Source organism: Botryllus schlosseri, chromosome 3 (assembly GCF_051294905.1).
Source record: "Botryllus schlosseri isolate E-star chromosome 3, Bs_hap1, whole genome shotgun sequence".
Taxonomy (NCBI): Eukaryota; Metazoa; Chordata; class Ascidiacea; order Stolidobranchia; family Styelidae; genus Botryllus; species Botryllus schlosseri.
Genome location: NC_137238.1, coordinates 931,982 through 952,109, shown reverse-complemented (window position 1 = coordinate 952,109; position 20,128 = coordinate 931,982). Strand labels below are relative to the sequence as shown.

Here is a 20,128-nt window from a genome sequence, read left to right as displayed (position 1 = left end):
CCGTTCCAAATTCGTCATTCCCACAATGTCCGTTCCAAATTCGTCATTCCCACACAGTCCGATTTCTACAACTCCTTCACGTCACTGCACCGATTCGCTCCTTCGACGTCGTCTGTCTCGCTCCCCGAATGGTCAGCCTCAGACACTCAATAAAAATCCCGTTGGTCGCGAATGGGACGAAGGATTTCCGCAGCTCGCTCCAACATCCCTGGGCAGCTGAACTCTCACGTGCACTCAGCGCAACACTATTCTCACGCTTAGTGAAGAAAACATCGGCAGCCGCATTACTATGGCAATCATTCTCCTGCTGCTCGATCTCAGGTAAACACGAACCGTTGCTCTCAACGACCAAAACCGGCCGTATCGTCGAATCGATCCCGTCCGCAGCAGTGTTACCCCGGCAAATGTCCGTTTTCCTGCTTTCCTCGTCGTCACGACAGCCAGAACACGGCAGCTTAGTCTCAGGCATGCTTGACTCCTTGCCTTCCGTGACCAATATCGCGCATGTCGTCGACGCAACTCCATCAGCAGTGCCATCCCAGTAGGTGTTCGCTCTCCCACCCACGTCATCGTCACAGTAGCCACTACCCTGCTGCTCAGTCAAAGGCAAGCATGACTCCTTGCTTTCCGTGACCGATAGCTCACGCGTCGCCAAAGCAGCTCCAACAGCAGTAGGGCCATCCCAGTGGGTGTCTACCCTCCCACTCACAGCGTCATCAAGACAGCCACTACTCTGTAGCTCAGTCCAAGGCAAGCCTGACTCCATGCCTTCCGTGGCCGGTAACACACGTGTTGTCAAATCAGCCTCAACAGCAGCAGTGCCATCCCAGTGAGTGTCTACTCTCCCACTCACAGCGTCATCAAGACAGCCACTGCTCTGTTGCTCAGTCCAAGGCAAGCCTGACTCCTTGCCTTCCGCGGCCAATAACGCTCGTGTCGTCAAAGCAGGTCCATCCGCAGCAGTGCCATCCCAGTGGGCGTCTACTCTCCCACTCACAGCGTCGTCAAGACAGCCACTGCTCTGTTGCTCAGTCTTAATCTCAGGTAAGCCTGACTTCTTGCCTTCTGATTTCCGCTTCGAAATGCTCGTTCCAGCCGAAAGAAGCCCTGTCCGGCTGTCGCGCACACGGTCAATCCCAGCGGTGACTCCGGCCCCTTGGTCCCCTCGCTGCAGCCTTTCATTGTATCCGTTAATGCACGCCTGTACCTTGTCCGACAGCTTCTGTAGAACATCCCTACGCCACTGCTCCGTCATGGCAGTCTTCCAGTCCATGTCGTTCCAACCGAACCGTCACTTTAAGAAGAGGTCCTGGCGTGCTCGCCAATTTTGTAGCGTCCCCGATTCGGCGATAACTGCTTAGCGGGGACGACGTAACAGAGTGTTCGGGTTCCGGAACCTCTCCTGGCGACGGACGGTTGTTAACACGTTACACACACGAGCCCAGCCGTTGACCATATAAATCAGTTTAATTTCATAATCCAAGGCGAATCTTCAATACAGCCAAATACGCCAGTGTACTGTACACTAGTACACAATACACACAGACAATCGTTACTGCTCCATCCCTAGCCAAAAACCACGTGTCTACCAAAACTTCAGCGAACATTCCATGCGATTCTACGAAGGAAGCGCGAGTATAACAAATCAAGTGTGACGAAACAATGTAATTATGGACTGTTACAAATCGAATACCAGGGTTTTCACAATACTATAGTACTACCGGATTTATTGCTGAATGGTATCATGAAATCGGGAATATTCAGAACGCAAATAGCGGCTTCTGAAGATCTTTCTGATGATTTTACCAGAGCCGTAATCATCTATCAACTCAGAAATACCATTACATACGTATTGTTTATTATTTCAGATATACTGGTATAGCTTCAACATGGATGCTACTGCTGATTGTAATGATTTCTCCTGGGATTTTCTCACGGACAAACTCGTTCATGAGTTTTTATGAGGATATGGACGACGAGACTTTACCAAAAAGGACAAACCGAGATGTCTGTGCGGATAATGTAGGACATCCGAACCCACAAACTGTATTGAGCGAAGTTGATTCCACCCTAACATTGAGTGATTACGGCACAGAAAAAATTTCGGAAATAATCATGGAATTCATCAAATCACCGGCTCTCTCGACTGTAATCCATCATTATCCGAAGGAAGCACCTATGCAAAGTTGTACTTCGTACAAGACACCTCATTCCGCCCACCAAAAATATTGCTGGATATATTTAAAAAAAAATAGCCACCATGAACAACGGAAAAGAAGACAAAATGATTAGTGGAGAGATAAAGGCCTTTGAAAATGAAGCCTTGGAGTACATTGCTGGTTATACTTTGAAGAAAGCATTTTGCCGCTTTCCACTAATCGCTGTGAAAACTCTGTACTCTGATGAGTTACCTAGGCAATCATCCCTATTATTTATGATGGAGCGGAAGGCAGGGTCACTGAAATATCCATCTGAAGAGTACATGTATTATGTTCAGCATGTATATCTGAAATTTGCAAAGGAAACTAGTAGAGCGGCTGTGAATATCCAATTTGATAATGTAACCCATGATATCTTGAGTGGTCAGTTTTATGAGTCAATGGTACACCGTGTGTGCGATATGAATGGTGAGGATTAAGTTGAGACTGATATAAGGGGTCTACTTTGCTACGTTACCAAATTGATGATAAGACTATTTTCACACAGTTTTGCAAATAAATTATTTGAAAGGTTGCATCAACGTGTGACCACTGTCCGTAGTCAACTTTCCAACTAGTCAGGTCAGCGATTCGAGTAAAGTATAGTAAGAGATCATATTTCTGAGTACCGAAATTATATGTTCCATTCCTCTGACAGTTATATTAACAACGACAATTACAGTTTTCATATCATTTTCAACGAACCTAGAAAGCTTGATAGGTCGCATTGAAGCATATAAAAATGTAGTAGGCCTAGTAAGCTTAGTGGAAGTTTTCTTGAGTGTGATGTAGAACTGTCCATATTCTTCGTGGTTGCATACAAAGTACGGTACATATTTAAACTTTCTACATTTATTTATGCTGCTAATTTCAACTTTTTCATTCTCAGTCAGGTGTAAATCATGTCTTCAACGCACTGCACACGATACCAGGATGCAACTGGAGCCGACGTCGACAAACCAGTCGGCGAAGGAAACTTTTCACCATCCTGCGTGCTGATCTGGCAAAGTGTCCGACCGAGAGAGCTCACAGAGAGGCTCCCAGGAAGTTCATATTGACATTGAGAGACCCTACTGATGGGGATAAAGGGCCATTCCCAACCTGGACAACAAAAGTTGGAACCACCACATTCCCAAATCTTCTGAAATTTGGTACATGCATAGATTAGTTAATTTCGAACATAATAAAGTTTATTTGAGGAAAATTGATCCCTGGGGTCAAAAGTTATGTCATTTTGAAAAATTGACGATTTTCTGCTCATTTCAGCTCTGCAGCCTTCAGGTTTATCAATGTAAAATTCAAAAAGATGTAAACAGATGTTGGATTACAGTTGAGATTTGGCACTGGGTTTTCTGAATAGCTAGTATATTGGTCTATATTCCCATGTGTTATTGAATACCATGCGGTGTAGTGATAAAGGTTAAATTGAGGCGAAACTTGGTCGGTGGTCTGAAATCGGTCAAGCGTGACACAATTTAGAATGCGAATTGAGCAAAACCTTATAAGTATATTCAAGCGAGTAGGGTATCATATGAAAGCTGGTTACAAAGACAATTTTTCCTAGCTTTTTCATTTTGGTTTTTTGACTGTAAGGTGGAGCAATCGCAATCTCAAGAGTACACTGCATTTGAACATGGATATGCTTAAGTTTGGAATATGGTAAACCGATGGTTCCTATACTTTTTTGACTCAACACACCTTGTTCAGCTCAACTTATATTCATCACCATCCCTGAAGACTATATGTAAATTTCCAAGAACCTATTTGAAACCAAGAGCTGTTCCTTGGGTACATATTAATGAGAATAGCTACCCATTGCTACCGCCGTTTACCCGTCCGTTGCTAAATTCCTCAACTTTTACATTCAGAGTTATATTTTTTTTTAATAAAGAGCAGAAACTCTACCGATAGTGCTCTGAATGTCAAAGTAAGGAAATTCATTGGATTAGTCCGGAGTTCACTGGCAATGGACATTAAACAATTATCGATATGGACAGTTCGACGGGGGTATTTCGCCTTCAACTAGTTCGTTGCGACTATGCATGTGAATGCGACCAGACTACAAGTAATCGAAATGCAGCCGGGAATAGCAAAAAGATCGGCCATTCGTGCTTTTGTTGCTGAAAAGTTTTGTCAGGTATCGTGCCCAGCTCATAGTTCAAAATAGAATGAAGTGATGATCATAATTTTTGTTGTATTTGTATTTCTTCAATAACATATTATTTCTTCTGTGGTAACTATGCCCGTCGCCCATGTTAGCACAGCGTTGTACTGACGTAGAGTTATCCAAACGCGGTTAATAAACTGCGTTACCGAGGCCCCGGCGTTGCCTATTTTTATCTAGATATTGAAGCCCGCGATCTCTCGGATTTGAAAAGTGGCCCGCGACCCGTTTTGAGTTGGCGACCCCCTGGGTCACCTATACTCCCGTCGTCAACCCGCTCCTATATTGAATTTCCTTACTTTTACACTCAGAGCACTATATAGGTAGAGTTTCTGCTGAAATATATAACTCTGAATGTCAAAGTTGAGAAACTTAGCAACGGACGGATAAACGACGGGAGCAATGGGTAGCTATTCTCATCATCATCATTGGTTTATTAGTAATTTTATTAGTTCAATACACCACAGAAATGCGATACAATGAAAGATGGGAAGGTGTCGAAGCGTCTTGGAGTAGTCTATGAAATCGGACACCCACCTTTGCCTATAGGCGATGTAAAGAGGAGGCATGCACATCATCATCATCATTGGTTTATTAGCAATTTTATCAGTTCACTGCACCACAGAAATGCTATACAATGAAAGATAGGAAGGTGTCGAAGCGACTTGGAGTAGTCTATGAAATCGGACAACCACCTTGGCCCAGGCGATGTAAAGAGGAGGCATGCACAGTAATTGCACACTGAATGAAAAGTAAAGAAGATAGTAGGCCCTATAGAAAAAGCAAGCGACAAAAATGGGGTTGGCATGTCATGGAAGGCGAGATCTATAGGTCAGTCGTGGTCCGGTAATCTTGGGGATTCATTTAGTAGCAATTGCTTGTATTTCGACTTGAATGTGGACATGCTCGTCGACTGCCGGATGGCCGGCGGGATACTGTTCCACACACCAGGTCCGGCATATTTGATAGAGCGATGATTTTTTCGGTCGATCATATGATATTTGGACGACGTGGACGCGCGCGTGATGTACTTGTGCGCTTTTGAGTTGGCCTGATTTAAATCCCTTCTAATATTGGAGATATCTTGATATGCATGAAGTTATGCTGCAGTGATAAGAATTATTATTGTTACTTGACAGGCAGTTAACTGTGTGATAAATTTAGAAACCATAATATATTGCGATTTGTGTGTGGCAATCTACGGCTTCATTTTGCTGTGGATTCAGTGGATAATGATTGGTTGTTTTACGAAGAATAATCATTTCATATAAGGCTCATGGCTCAAGGTTGTTACCAGGGTTTTGCCTATTGAGTTCGCTGATATGTGGTCAATATAGCTGTTGAGGTTCGTGCAGAGTACAATCAATCAATCAATCAATCGGGTTTACTATTATTTTCATCGTTTCAAAACATCACAGGACTGCGATACAATGAAAAGATAGGAAAGTGTCGAAACAACTTGGAGTAGCCATTAAGATCAGACACCCACCTTAGCCTAGGCGAAGTAAATAAGAGGCATGCACACTGAATGAAAAGTAATGCAGAGAATATAAGACGCAAGCGACAAAATGGGGTGGTATATGGCGGAGGACGAGGTCGATGTTAGGTCGTTGTCCGGTAATCCTGAAGACTGGCTAGTACAATGCAGCGACGTCGAGTGTAGTCTCACAATCACTGACTAATCGGTAAGATCTATGCAGAATCAAAGCAAGGGGCAGTAAACAATCCGTAAAATATTCAAGACATTGTTAGAAATGTTTTATGGTATTTCACGTGATATCGGACTTTCTGCGACATCACGTCCATTTGCGAAGTGGTAGCATGCAGTAAAATCATTGGTTTTCTAATCAATCCAGTCACTGTATGTAACCTATTTAACGATGGCACCAACACACTGTGCAATACCGGGCTGTAATTGGTCACGTTCCAGCAAGACAAAAGCGTGCATTATTCATAATCCGCCAACCCCAATTTGCAAAGACTGCTGAAGAGAGATCTCATCGGGAAAAGTTGACAAATTTCATCTTGTCTCTCAGAGACCACACTCGGGGAGATATTACAAAAGATATGTTACATAAAGAAACGTAAGTCGATGCTTCCCGATCAGCAAGTGTTGCGTGTAAATGTGACCTAATGTGGCATGGTTATTGGTGATCTAGTTGACGCTATCAGAATTATATATAGTATTTATTATTGCAGTGCTGCCATTTGCGACCATCACTTCGCTAAAGATGACGTAGTTTGGACTACTGGTGGTAAGACAACCAAGCTCCGTCTAGGTGCTCTACCAACGAAAATTATTTCAAAACAATCATCCTCTAGCTGCCAACCCCACAGGAAGTCTCCTACACCTAGGAAAGAACTTCCTCCAAAAAGGTTAACGCCTCTTTGACAACCGTGAAAACGGCTGCTAAATACTTGAAAGAAATTTACAAGGGTTAAAAGTTTTGTTGTGCTGCTGTACCTACTCGTCTTGTTATAACGCCTATATGAATTGCTAGATTGCTGGCTCATAACTGAGGAGGATAATCATTTGGTCATACAGAAAAGAACTGGATTGTTTGAAAGCATAGTAGTACCTGAATTGAGGTTTGTTGTAGTATTAGGCTGCTTAGTCTAAGATGTGCGTGAAATTACGAGTTTTTATTTTTTGAAAAGGAGTTGTAATAGACGAGACTGTCACGATGCAGTCAATCTCATGTTATGGCTGGCAAGTAGAACCAGAAAAAGTACAGCTTCCTCGGCTATCATTCTGTACTCTGACTTCATTTCTAGGTGAGTAGTAATGGTTCGAGTTCATCATGATGATTGCAAAACTTGAAAGTTGTTTTGTTCAGATCAACTTAACAGGATTGCTTTATGCAAGGATCTTGCAGACAGCATGACAGGCTGTGTGAATCATACATACGATGGAATGGGGATCAGAGTAGTGGCCAAGGATGTATTTAGGTCATCTGTTTGTTATGTACTAGGGAAGTAGTATAATTTGGTTCAGATGATTTGCATGTATGCAGGCAGTAGGCCATCCATGAGGTAATTTCAATGCAACATGAATAACTTTTCAGGGAACAGTTTTGACACAGATGGCATTTGCATCGCTTGTAGTAATTTTATGCAAATGGGCAGTTTCCGTACTCACGAAGAACAAGAAATTGATGAGATTGAATGTGATCAGCAGGTGGTGTTATTGCTTCCAGATCAGATTGCTTCCAGATCAGCTTTGTTTGTAAATTAATAATTATTTCAGGATTCAGTCCAGGATTCAGTCCAATGCTCAGTCGAGAAACATGTCATCCCACAGAAATGCTCGAAGATACCCCACTGAAGTGATTCAATGGGCTGTTGAGCTGTTTTCCAGGTCCCCAGCTGCATACTGCAGCTATCCAGCTGTGATCACTCGTCCATGATATTCCGCTATGTCTCGAATAAGAAACTACTTCTTGTTTTGATGTCTTGAGACTCTATATGAGTGTATGTAACACGTCTTAGAGATTACTTTTGATTGAGACTCTATACGCAACTACTGCAAACGTCTGAATAAACCGGTTGTATTGAGCATATATCTGATACGAAGAACTTCACCCAAGGCAACAGCTTCTCGAGTTAAGTATTGTATAGCCGAGCACCAAGACGATTGGTTAGCTGTACTTTTATACAGACCACCAGAGACAATAAGCTCTAATTGCTGCAATACAAATTCGTCCAAGAAAGTGGTTTCTTGGTATTGCCAACGTCAAGGACAATCCAACGTTTTCGGTAACGCTTATTTATGCTACTCGATGATGTGTTCAAAAGTAGATTTATCCACAGGAATAAGATCAAGCCTACTCCCGGAATTAACATGATTGCCATCAAATAAATTGAGGAGGTCATGGAAGAGCATAAGTCTCTTCCGGCTTATATCACGCTTGATGAAATGAAAAGTTGGCATCAATTTTTTTATGATGAAATTAGGCACAGCAATTAAAACTTCCTTCGTCTTTGACAGTTCGTGAAAAGTTAGTTGTGAGAGATGGTGAAAAGTTAGTTGTGAGAGATGGCAGACTGATCGGGTTTGTTGACTCGCCTTTCAATAATAAAGCTGAGATAGCAACCAGAGTTGGATCAATTGTAATTTGTAATTGAGCTAAATGTAATTAATTACATTTTTTCATGTAGCCTAATTGTAATTTAAGCATTTCTATTTAGTGTAATTGTAATTTGATCAAAATTTTGCTCAACTACAATCTCAATTACATTTTCATGGACACCTGACAATCACAACATAAAATAATCATTTACTGTAATCAATCATTCGTCGCACCAGTGAAAATCCGGTACGAACCAGGATAACGAGGAGGGGCCTTAAGGCCTTAGTAAAGAGTCACCACATGTAATGATTAGCCTATTTACAATGGTGTTCTATGCGTGCTGCGTTATAACTAGATAATTCAATCACGCTAAACTGTTTCCCATACTTCAGTAGCAACAGAAAACCTTGTGAATTACAATATAGGCTAAACCAGTGGTTCTCAAACTGGGGGCGTGCCCCCTTGGGCGGCGTGAAAGCATCTGACCGGGGCGCGACGCTTCATTGAACTGAAATCTTTTCCGCGCTTGGCCTGATTCACCTCCGTTTTATGGTTATTGCTCGATGTATAGTCTGAATTTCGTATTGGAGAATTCTCTCATCAACAATCATGACCTTCCATACCATCAAACTATATGTAAGGATTGCTAACTTTCTGGTTTCATTGTGTGCTATGACGATAAGGGCGTCAGTCAGTCAGTCAGTATGCTTTTATTCATCTCACCAACAAACACATGTAAATTGGTATAGATTGGGAGACGACGGGGGACCGGTAGGTCTTAGATTCAGTCGCCACCCAGCGGAGTTATAAATGAGTAAATATGGCAAGATCAATACTAACGATTATGACAGTTAACCAGTGGACATAAAAATAAACAAGATAAAAGTCATGGAAAATCAGCAGTAAGCATCCAAGCATAGTACTGGTATACAATGCACAGTGTGCACAGCAAAAATATGCAGCAAAGCAAGAACAATGAAGACTAACCAAGTGGAACAGTATTACATCACAGTCATTACAAATTATACCTATTTCAGTATTTTTCAACAAGAAAATTGCGGTATTTGATCTTGAACTGGTTGAACTGCATCGATCTATATTCTTCTGGAAGGTTATTCCAGACCTTGGCACCCTTGAAGTTGAAACTGTTTTGTGACAATTTCTTAGAAACTTGAGGTAATGTTATTTTACCTTGAGAGCTAGATCTAGTGCCATATGAGCAGGCCGTGTTATTTTTGGCATTTTGGGAGCCAGATGCCAAAACTGCCAAAAATAAAAATTTGAAAATGCCAAAAATAACTAATTTTTGGCATATGCCAAAAATAACACAACCTGCCAATAGTGTATTTCTTTCATGGTGTTGTGTTAACAGGACCGCATTACAAGTGTGAAGGGCAGGTTTTTTACTCTATGGGTCCAGCCCACCCATTAGGGGAGAAAGCATGGTGTCCTAAATGGTGTGGGCACAGCGAGATTGAACGGCTGACTGCATTTGGTTTACGTCACACTTTCCATTTGTCCAAAGGCAATTTTACGGCCATTTTTAACCGGCTTGCCGAGCGCTAAATTTGATAAAACGGGTATCAATGGAAAGCTGCCGCTCTACTGAATACTAAAATATAAATTGTATTCTGCTCGTGGATCTGGAACCCCCAAATTCAACTAAGATTTTTGGATTGTGATCGAGTTGAGCATTGTGACACAACAAACAGTCCGGCTATTTCTGAGCTGCAGTCTCGTTTTGCCAGACAGTCTTGTTGCGTTAATGTTCTTAAACAAGCTAACCTTCCCAGGACTCTTCCATGTGAGTTGGTAATATTAAAGCCATCTGACGTGACAAAAGTCCTGCTAAGATATATCGGTAGACTGATGGAGATGGGATGGTCGCGCTACAAAATAGAATGTGTTGAGAGACAACACAGGGAACTCCTAGAAAAGTATCGGGAAGGAAATTCTTTCCGCGATGAGATCGATGGAACTAGCGCAGTGATCTCTTTTCATGATGCTTGGAAGCCGGTTCTGCCCTCCGAAATTTTGAAGCCCTGAAAACCTTTTGTGGAGGACTGGCAACATTCTTTCCCTCAACGGCTACTGTTGAAGCCAATATTTCCCAGATTCGTTGGGCGAAAAATTAATTCTGAAGAAACTTTGCTGACCTGAGTTTGGAAGCACTGTTACAGTGCAAACAATTTAAGTCTATTCAAAAGCTGTAACAATCAGGAGTTGAGCGTGTTTGTTAGGCTTCTCATTCTTTTTGCTTATTGGCACCCATTCCGAATGGATACTGCACATTTTGTGGTTTTGTTTGATATTATTAGCCTATGTAATCGCTAGGTTTTTTCTTCTTATTATTGTTTGTTGGTACTTATTATAAGTGGAAGCTGCACATTTTTTGGTCTTTATTGATAAACTGACCCAAATAAAGCGTTTTTATGACTAATTCGAGTCTGAAAATATTTATTTAGAGGTCGATGCCAAAACTGCCAAAAATAAAAATTGAAAAATGCCAAAAATAAGCTATTTTTGGCAGTTTTGGCATATGCCAAAAATAACACGGCCTGCATATGAGTGAACCGAAGAAAATGTAAGGAAATAGTTCTTGGAAAATTTCCTATTAGAGTAGTATATTTTATGCCTCGGCGGCACGAAATATTCACGGTCATAAAGGGGGGTGTGTCTAAAAAAGTTAGAGAACCATTGGGCTTAACTAAACCTTAATATTTCAAAAATGAATTAACAGCAAATAAATTCTTCTGAAACCTGTGCTGAACCATTTCCTACACCACGGTCAAAGTTTTTTTTTTAAATCTCTAACCAGTACCGAGGCTTGTTGCAACAATAACAAAAAAGTTCAAGTTTCCAACCAAGGCTTCATCAGACTTGATCACGCATTTGCAGAGATGTTATCCCAATCTTGGCCAAATTTACTGGGGCCAGAAACTTTTCGCACCCTAATGTTCATCAAATGCAATCTAATAGTTCCCGAGCAAGTGAAAATGTAAATGCGAACCAAAATATTGTAATTCATAGTTATCAGGAGGTTCTTTCCTTTTGCGTTTATTTTAATTTTACGCACCTTATCGGTATCATCCTTATCGCTGACGCCTTAGCAATTACATTTAATGATCCTGACTCAGCTCTGAGTAGCCTAATCGTTTGATTACATTTCATTGACTGTCCTGTAGCCTATTCGCTGTTAGTCGCTCAATGGTTCTTAACAGTCGCTTGAAACATTTTTCTGTGCTCGTAGTTTTCAATACTCATGATTAGGAATAGTTCGAATACGTTCGAGTTTTTTTAAATTGAAGGGTATTCTACGTATCAGGACTGAAACATGAATAGCTTGAGATTGTTGCTAATTACGTCGCTACGGTTGTCAAAGAATACCTCTTTACTGAATCAATTACCTGTTGTTTAAAAGTAATTGTAATGTAATTGAAACATGTAAGGAAGTAATTGTAATTGTAATTGAATTAAAATATTGTAATTGATCCAACTCTGATAGCAACACACATTTTGGGTAAAAAAATGCATGTTCCATACAGTTGCAGCTTGTCTTCATGATTTCTTTTTACAGTTTTCTACGTCCGATCAATTCGAAAGGAAATTTCTCCATACCATTGGCATGGTATCCAACTCGTTCGCTTCCACCTGGTGACCTGGCAGTATACTTCTGGGAGCTGCTATATGAATGCGAAGTCAGAGGGATCCATGCTGTTGTAGCAGACGGTCGGTCCGTCCAGCAATCGCAGCTTTTTCAAGCTGATCTCTGGGGAGAAAAAGATACCCCTTGATACAGCCTTTACAGCAGCTAATACGTATGTACCAGAAAGGCTAATATACTTGTGGTCCTCCATCATATCAAGAAAAGTATACTTTGAAGTTGCTGAGACGGTCCGTGGACATATGAGCATGCGACATTACAGCATGCGAGACTTCAGCATGCGACAATTTGGCATGCGACACACGAGCATGTGGGTTAAATTACGGGTTAGGGGTAGGTTAGGGTTGGATTTATGGTTGGGTTAGGGTTAGGCTTTAGGTTAGGTTAGGCTATGTTTCAGGTTAGGGTAAGTTTTTGGGTTATACAGTCACATGCTGAAGTGACGCATGCTGATGTGTTCCATGTTGAACTGTCGTTTTCCATTGTGTCGCATGCTCATACGTCGGGCAACCGCTGAGACACCTACAAGTTATGCGGGACCATAGGCGCCGACTTACGAGGTTACGAGGTGGCGGCCACCTCGTACGAAATGCTGAAACGCCAAGTTGTTTGTGACCAATAATTAGTAATCAGGCGAATCGATGCGATCTCGTTAGAAACGTCTTCGTTTTTGATACGCGCGTGTTCCAGGCGCGCAGCCAAGGGATTCGAATTCCCCCTGTTTGAAACGCGAAACCCCGACATTTTGAAATGACCATGATACTTCCTGAGGAGTGAATTGAGGATTGCTTGAAAATGATGGATGGTTCACAGTAACTCCTGGAGGAAGTATGCTGTGAATTGCAAACCCCTTGTCAGCTAAAATCAAGTCCCCAGGTTCCAATAAGTCAAGGATTTCACAATCTTTTGTAATGGCCTTATCCGACGTGGAGCCTGCATATAGTTCTGACACAAACGTTATCTTTCCATTAGGTGCGACTCCAACTAATGCTTTCAGTGTGTTACCTTTTTGTAGTGGCTGAACGTTTGACAACTTTTGCCAATATCATCGGGTTTGGCTGTTCGTACTTCAGTACAATCTAAAATTACTCTGCAGTTAGGAAAACTAAGGAAACACTCTGGAACACTAATCTGGCATTTGAGCAATGACGGAAACTTTTTGACCATCATGCGTGTATGGAAAATGACATGCATGACCTCAATCAAACTTCGAAAAACATTGGTAACAGTGCCTGTACTAACATTGAAGCGAACAGCCAAATCTACATTTGGCAAGTTGAGTCTTAGTTTCACCAGAGTTAGCAACACTTGGTCTTCGATTGATAGGATTTTAACATTCCAGTTGGAATGATAGTTAACCGTAAACCGCTGTATCATAGCCACAACTATGTCGAAAGTTTTTTTGTCCGGTAACGAAGTAGGCTATACATAGCTATCTTCTCTGCACTATCTTTAAAACTGTCGATGAATTGCTTGTGATTGGCCTGTTTCAATTTTATATTGTCTGAACGTAATTCTTCTTTTTTTTCTCAAGAGCCAACACACGTTTCCTGAAAATAGCTATTTGTTTTTTTTCATTTCTTCCACATCATCATTTTCTGCATGTATCCTTGTAGGTGTAGCACATTCACTATTTGTTGTCAACAAATCTGAATGTTTTTTTTTTTTGGGGGGGGGGGTGGATATCCTCATTCTTTTCTCAAGGCTACTGGAGTCTATTCTCTTGCCTTCGTTCCATTCAAATCTAGTAGGTCCCGCCACCTTGCCCATTGGAAAATGCCAGCTGCATATTCTTGTATTTGTCGTTGGCGTAAACCCTTTCTCTCTCCTAAAATACACTACAAATATCTAATTCAAATGGTTCATCTCAAAATAATTGCCATTGATTACACGGTCTTGGCATACAAAAAGCAGAGCCTTTAATTCAAATACAATTCATCATCCACCTTATGCCTTATTAATTTCAGCCACTTTCCCATGGCTTTCTTGCATTTCGGAAGTCGATAGAAAGACAACTCTGGATTGGTTTCTCTTCTATTACGACATTGTGGCACGCAATACTGTGGCATTTTGAGCGACTGTAAAACAACAAACCATTCTAGTAACCATCTAAAAACTCTGAAACTCGCTAATTATACTACGATGATACCATAAAACCTCCAACTGTACTACAAACAACCTCACTAAGACAGAAAATACGAATTGAAAACAGACCAATATCAGACATTAACACCGCAGCGCCTATCTAAGATAGTGGTTTGGCCCCAGCGAATCAGAAGTCATGTGACTTTCGAGCCCAATTCTTTGTTTATTCTAAAGACTACCTGTACCATGCTTCGACTCGCCCTGACGCGCACCGGAGTCGCGAGCTAACGCGAAAGTCCCGCCGCGCGGTAGCGCTTGATAACGCGCCTGTAGCAGAGATGAGCATTGGATTGGACAGGATTATTTTCGACAGATTATTCGACAGATTATATTGGACAGGATATTTTCGTCGGTACCGGATCGGACCGGATTGTGATTTTGAAAAAAAATGTCGGATCCGGATCGGACCGGATTGTGATTAAAAAAAAACAGGTTGGACTTGGATTTTTAGCATTTCAAAATCCGGACTCGGGCACGCTGGTTTCATAACCAGAAGTGAGGGGCGGCGGGAGAGAAAACTTATTGCCAGTGTTGTCAATTGACGCATTTAGAAGCCAAATTACGGAATTTTGGCACATTTTAATGCTGGTTAGCACCGCTGTTCCGTCTTTTAGGGATGCCCGTATGGCACATTGGCACTTTCGAATTTCTTCAACCTGAGCAATGTAAATTTGTTAACAGCACATTCGATCTTATCAAGTGCTGTTTACATGAGCACCTAAGGTAGTATTTGATGTTAGAATTGTAGAAATATGGAATTGATGTTCGCATATGGGTGGATATCAAAATATTAGGTCGAGTTCACTGTATCTGCTGCCCAGGTGGCAAGAGGCGCACTGTTTGTATAATGTTAACAATCCTTCGACATCGGGCTACTACCTATTATATTTCTCTTTCTTGGACACATGGATTTAGGTCGAGTCGAGATACTACTAGGTTCGCTGATCCATAGGAAAAGTTTGCCTAGTTCGTATGCTATATTCGTGCCACTTATGCTGTTGTAGACTTCTTGGTCTAACTTGAGTTGAATTCAACCCTATAGTAGAAGAGCACGAATTCTACCAAGTCGTGGTGGTACAATCTTCTCTCTGCAGCCTAAATTACCGTAAGCTTGATGGTAATGCGATGCTTAAGGCCTACTGCAACTCATCACCGAACTCGTAGAGATGTACGGATCATGGTTTTTTAGGATCCTTTTTCATGATATCATAATCCTGATCCAATCCTGATCCTGTTGCAATCGAATATTTCAGTATCCGAGTCCAAAAATAACCCTGTTTTCAAAAATTGCTTCATTATCCATGTTACTATGAGCAGCGGTAAATATGATACTACCATATGTGATTTCTGGAAAAAATAAACATCAACAGAATGAAAGGCAGGATGAACTTACAAAATAAGAGTAGTTTACATGCTGCAAACAGACAGATGATAACTGAAATTGTATTCAAGAATAGCAACATGGTTATCGTTAAGATATAGACTGACAAAAAAAGAAATGATGACAAAATCAGCCTGACCTCACTAGAAAACATCGTCACCAGAACTTTTCACTGCAACTAAAGCATCCAAGCTATCAGCTGAGAGTACGGATATTTTTTGTCAATAGTATTCCCACACAAACTGAACGCCTTTTCACTGGATGCATTTGATGCAGCAATACTAATTTTGATTACGGTACCCCAACAGCAAGTCTACTGAGATTTGGATACCTGGCAATTGCACTGGGATTCATCCAATACTTCAGTAAGCCGATGCTATCTCCATCCTGAGTCACTCAAAGGACTCCTAATCTAATATAGTCTTCGTGCTCATCAGTTGAACTTTGAGATGATATTGACAGCACAAAACATACCTAGCCCAGCATATTTCCCATCTTGTTTGTCTACCAAATGTCGGAGCTGTCACCAAACATAACTTATCGTCTTTTTGACGGTATTTTCGTCAGCCATGACAACGTCATTCCGAGATATCAATTCTAAAATCTCTGACATTCTGAATTACAAAAGAAACCCAAAATGATATCAACCAATGAACCCACATCAAGACCAGACGGAAAAGCAACTCATGACGTTTCTGCCGCTGAAATTTCCTAAGCGGATAATATATATTATCAGACTTTTACATGTACAAAACATAGATTATAAATTCCGAGAAGATAAGTTTTACCTTTTCTGAATCTTAACATGTTGGACATGATTCTGATCAGGTTTTCGTCAAATTAAAAATCCTGTCCTGATCCGGATCGGGCAAAACAGTAAAATTTGGAATCCGGATCCAATCCTGTTGCCAAAAAATCACCCGGATTCCTGACCTGTTACAATCCAAAATCCTGATCCTGTACATCTCTACGTACTCGAGATAATTTGGCACTATTTTGTCACAAGGTGCTACCATCTGCTTTTTCATGTCATCATTCTTACACGTTTCGTTCATGTTGATCGTTAATGTCCTGCGCAGTATTAGTTGCCAACCTATATATTGTGATCCGGCTGGTTCTTTCGTCTATAGTATTTTATGTGCTCATAGAACAACTGCTATGGCAAGTTTGTTGTATAGTGACCCCTGAAAGTGAATATGTTAGTCATTTGTTTTGTATAAGTACATTAGTGTTGGATAGAAATAACTTCTTTTTTCAAATTTACTTGCTGAAGATGCTACTGGTTGGATTCCAACCGGTGTAGGTGTAGTGTTGAATAGCATATTCATATTTGAATGAACCCGGATATTTTCGCCTGTCATGTTTTGTGATACGATTGTTGATATACAAGGTTCTTTCCAATTCTCTACTAGTTGCTGACGATTATCCCTAATTCTCTACTAGTTGCTGACGATTATCCCTGATGAGTGTCTGTCGAAAATGTTTGGGTAAATTTCAATATGAATATATTAGTCAATTGTATATGCAAGTTCAGACCTCCAAGAAGCTGTTCAAAATAGGGTTGTAGCTCTATAATTATTAATGAAAGAATTTCCGACAGTAAATACAACGATTTTCACGCTTCTATTGGTTGGAATTGAATCAAACTTGTAATGCACCAATTTCTCACAAAACTTCATAGGGACGGGCAGCCACTATCAAAATGTGTATACTTTTTAGTATATTGAAAATTCTCGTGTTGTAATAACTTCGCTTCTACAAGCTGGAATTGAATCGAATTGGATGTGCAGTGTTTATAACCGCCCTAACATGTCCTTCTGTTTTTTCAGTTTTAGAATTGGACTTAAGATTTTGAATTTTTTTTTGGATCAGGATGGAGTAGGACTGAATTGAAAATTTTCATGACCGGACTTGGACAGTAAATTCTGAAAATATTTTTGGATCAGGATGGACTAGGACTGAATTGAAAATTTTCAGGATTGGACTTGGACCGAAAAATATTACAGTCCGCTCATCACTGGCCTGTAGCGTCTTTTGAGCATCAGCGCGAGGCACTTTGTGAGTTTGTTCAGTTTATTGGTCTTGCAAGTGTGGAGTGATGGACGACGAGAGAAGACGTCAAATTTTGCTGGCTACGTGTGCATCCTTGGTCGGTGCATGTTATTTTGAATTAAAGGAGAAAAAAAAACGCTCAAAATGGGTGCGGCAGTTGTACCTGCGCAGTCACAAGGTATGTACCGGTCCAGTACATTGCAAAGTTCACTTTTGTCAATTTGTAACGTATCAGTCTGTTTGGTCTTGTTTTTAGACAAATTTTGCTAATCAAGAAAGAACCCGGTCCGTGGTCTTGAAATTTATACCGAAACGTTGACATTAAAAGAACACAAAACTCGAATAGCTTACTGGAACAATTTTTGTTGCATCAGCTTTTTGGTCTCGTTTCAAAGACAAATTTTACTACTAGTCTACTGCTCAACAAGCATCGCGGGCTGGTCTGGTCTGGCCTGGTCTTAATAATGCGACCAGAGATTTGGCTTAATATAAGATACAACTAGTTTGTTGAGAGCATTTTTGGTGGTTCAGTATTTATTTTCTCATTTTTACTCACGGATTTTCATAATCGACAGGTCATTTCCACCAACTTGTTGAAGAATTGGCATTGGAGGGAGAAGAAATGTTCATAAACTTTTTCCGAATGAACAAGGCGCAATACCAAGCACTACTGCGACTGGTTGGACCAAGTATCACCAAACAAGCCACATGTATGAGGGAGCCCATTGGTCCTCCTGAGAGGCTTGCTGTGACTTTGAGGTGAATTGCAGTGTGCTTTTATTGTACCTACTAATCTCATTGTAACTTCGTTATGTTTGATACATTTCTTGCTACCGGAAATGACTACCATTCACTTGGCTATAGTTTTCGGATACACCACACAACAATCTGTAAAATAGTCCCAGAAACATCTCAGGCCATATGGAATTGCCTTCAACCTATCGTTTTACCTCGACCTACATCTTCAAGATTGGAGGAGCTATCCATGCAATTTCAATCAAGGTGGAACATCCCCAACTGCTTCGGCGCAATCGACGGAAAACATGTGGTAATAGACGCTCCACCAAATTCCGGCTCCAGGTACTTCAACTATGAAAAGACCTTCAGCATGGTGCTAATGGCAATAACGGATGGAAATTATAAATTTCTGTGGGTTTCAATCGGCTCCAATGGACGAAATGCTGATGCTGGGATATTTAGCCATTCCGACTTCGGAAAGCAAATAATAGACGGGACATTGGAATTACCTGCTGACCAGCCATTAGTACCTAGACTACCCAGTATGCCACATGTTTTCGTTATATATATATATATATCGACTTTTCAATTAGATAAAATAAAAAAGGGCAAAAGAAAACAGGAGACAAAAAGAACATCGAGATAATCAGTTTTGGGCTCGTGTTAAGCGTCTCCAACGTGGGCGGTCGTGGGCGTCTTCAAGCGACAGCCCGCGTTGCGCTAGATCAGTCTCCATTGTCGAGCGCCATGTTCTCCGATTCCAGCCACCTCTGCGCCATGGCTCCGTGGGAATGTGATTAATGATGGCGGCGGCTGGCGGATGAGGCATTTCCGTTGTGCCGCAACTTGATGAGACCCTTCCCGGCAAAAAAGCTCACTCAGTCTAAGAAAATTTTCAATTACCTGTTATCAAAAGCCAGAAGGACAGTTGAAAATGCTTTCGGAAATATGTCTGCTAAATTCCGCGTGTTTCGCAAGCCGTTGTGCTTGAAACCAGAAAATGTGGATGAAGTTGTGAAAGCGTGTGTCTGTTTGCACAATTTTCTCAGAAAATACAATTGCTCATCTCGGCGCAAACCTACATTTCCCAAACACCCGTCTGCAGTCTTCGTTTCCTTCGATCGGGTTGGAAGAGGTGTCTCGAGAGAGGCAAAAGCTATACGCGAAGCCTTCATGCAGTACTTTACCAACGCAGCTGGTTTAATAAGTGGTCAATTTGAATATGTCAATCGCGCACGCTGATTCATTAATCGCATGCCATTAAAATTTATTTTGTCTTGTTTGATATATGCTACTGTTTGAAATTTTGAACCTGCTCGAAACTCTCACTAAAATAATGCTGCACATGAAAAAATACTGTTCGATACGCCGGGTCCCGCCACGTACATTTACCGACGACGTGACTATCGACGTATTGGTTGGAAACAACCTCAGCAATAGGCTACTACACAAGAAGAAATTGACAAATTTGATACGCTCCGTGCATGTCTCGCACTACACGCTACATTAGCCTACCTGACTTGACAACTTTTCTGCACGTGAATTATACGATATATACATACACCTCATAGTATCTAATTTTGGGAACACAGCTTACTGTATGCATTCTAAATATAAACTTGATCTTAGTGTCTATGACGTCATAAATTTCTCGATCCTGGAATCTAGAATTTATAATACCCTATATCATATCTTGCGTTACATTCGCATGGCGAC

General features: G+C 41.1%; 2 long non-coding RNA genes across 2 annotated transcripts in view; one reads left to right on the top strand and one right to left on the bottom strand.

The window, feature by feature from the left end:
- LOC145435518 (uncharacterized) overlaps nucleotides 1–20,128 on the bottom strand; it is a 446,234-nt gene that overhangs the window by 105,316 nt on the left and 320,790 nt on the right. The gene's annotated exons all lie outside the window — the stretch shown is intronic.
- Nucleotides 15,578–20,108, top strand: LOC145435471 (uncharacterized). The gene is made up of 2 exons (XR_013913855.1): nucleotides 15,578–17,852; nucleotides 18,250–20,108. It is a non-coding gene; the product is annotated as an uncharacterized LOC145435471 (long non-coding RNA).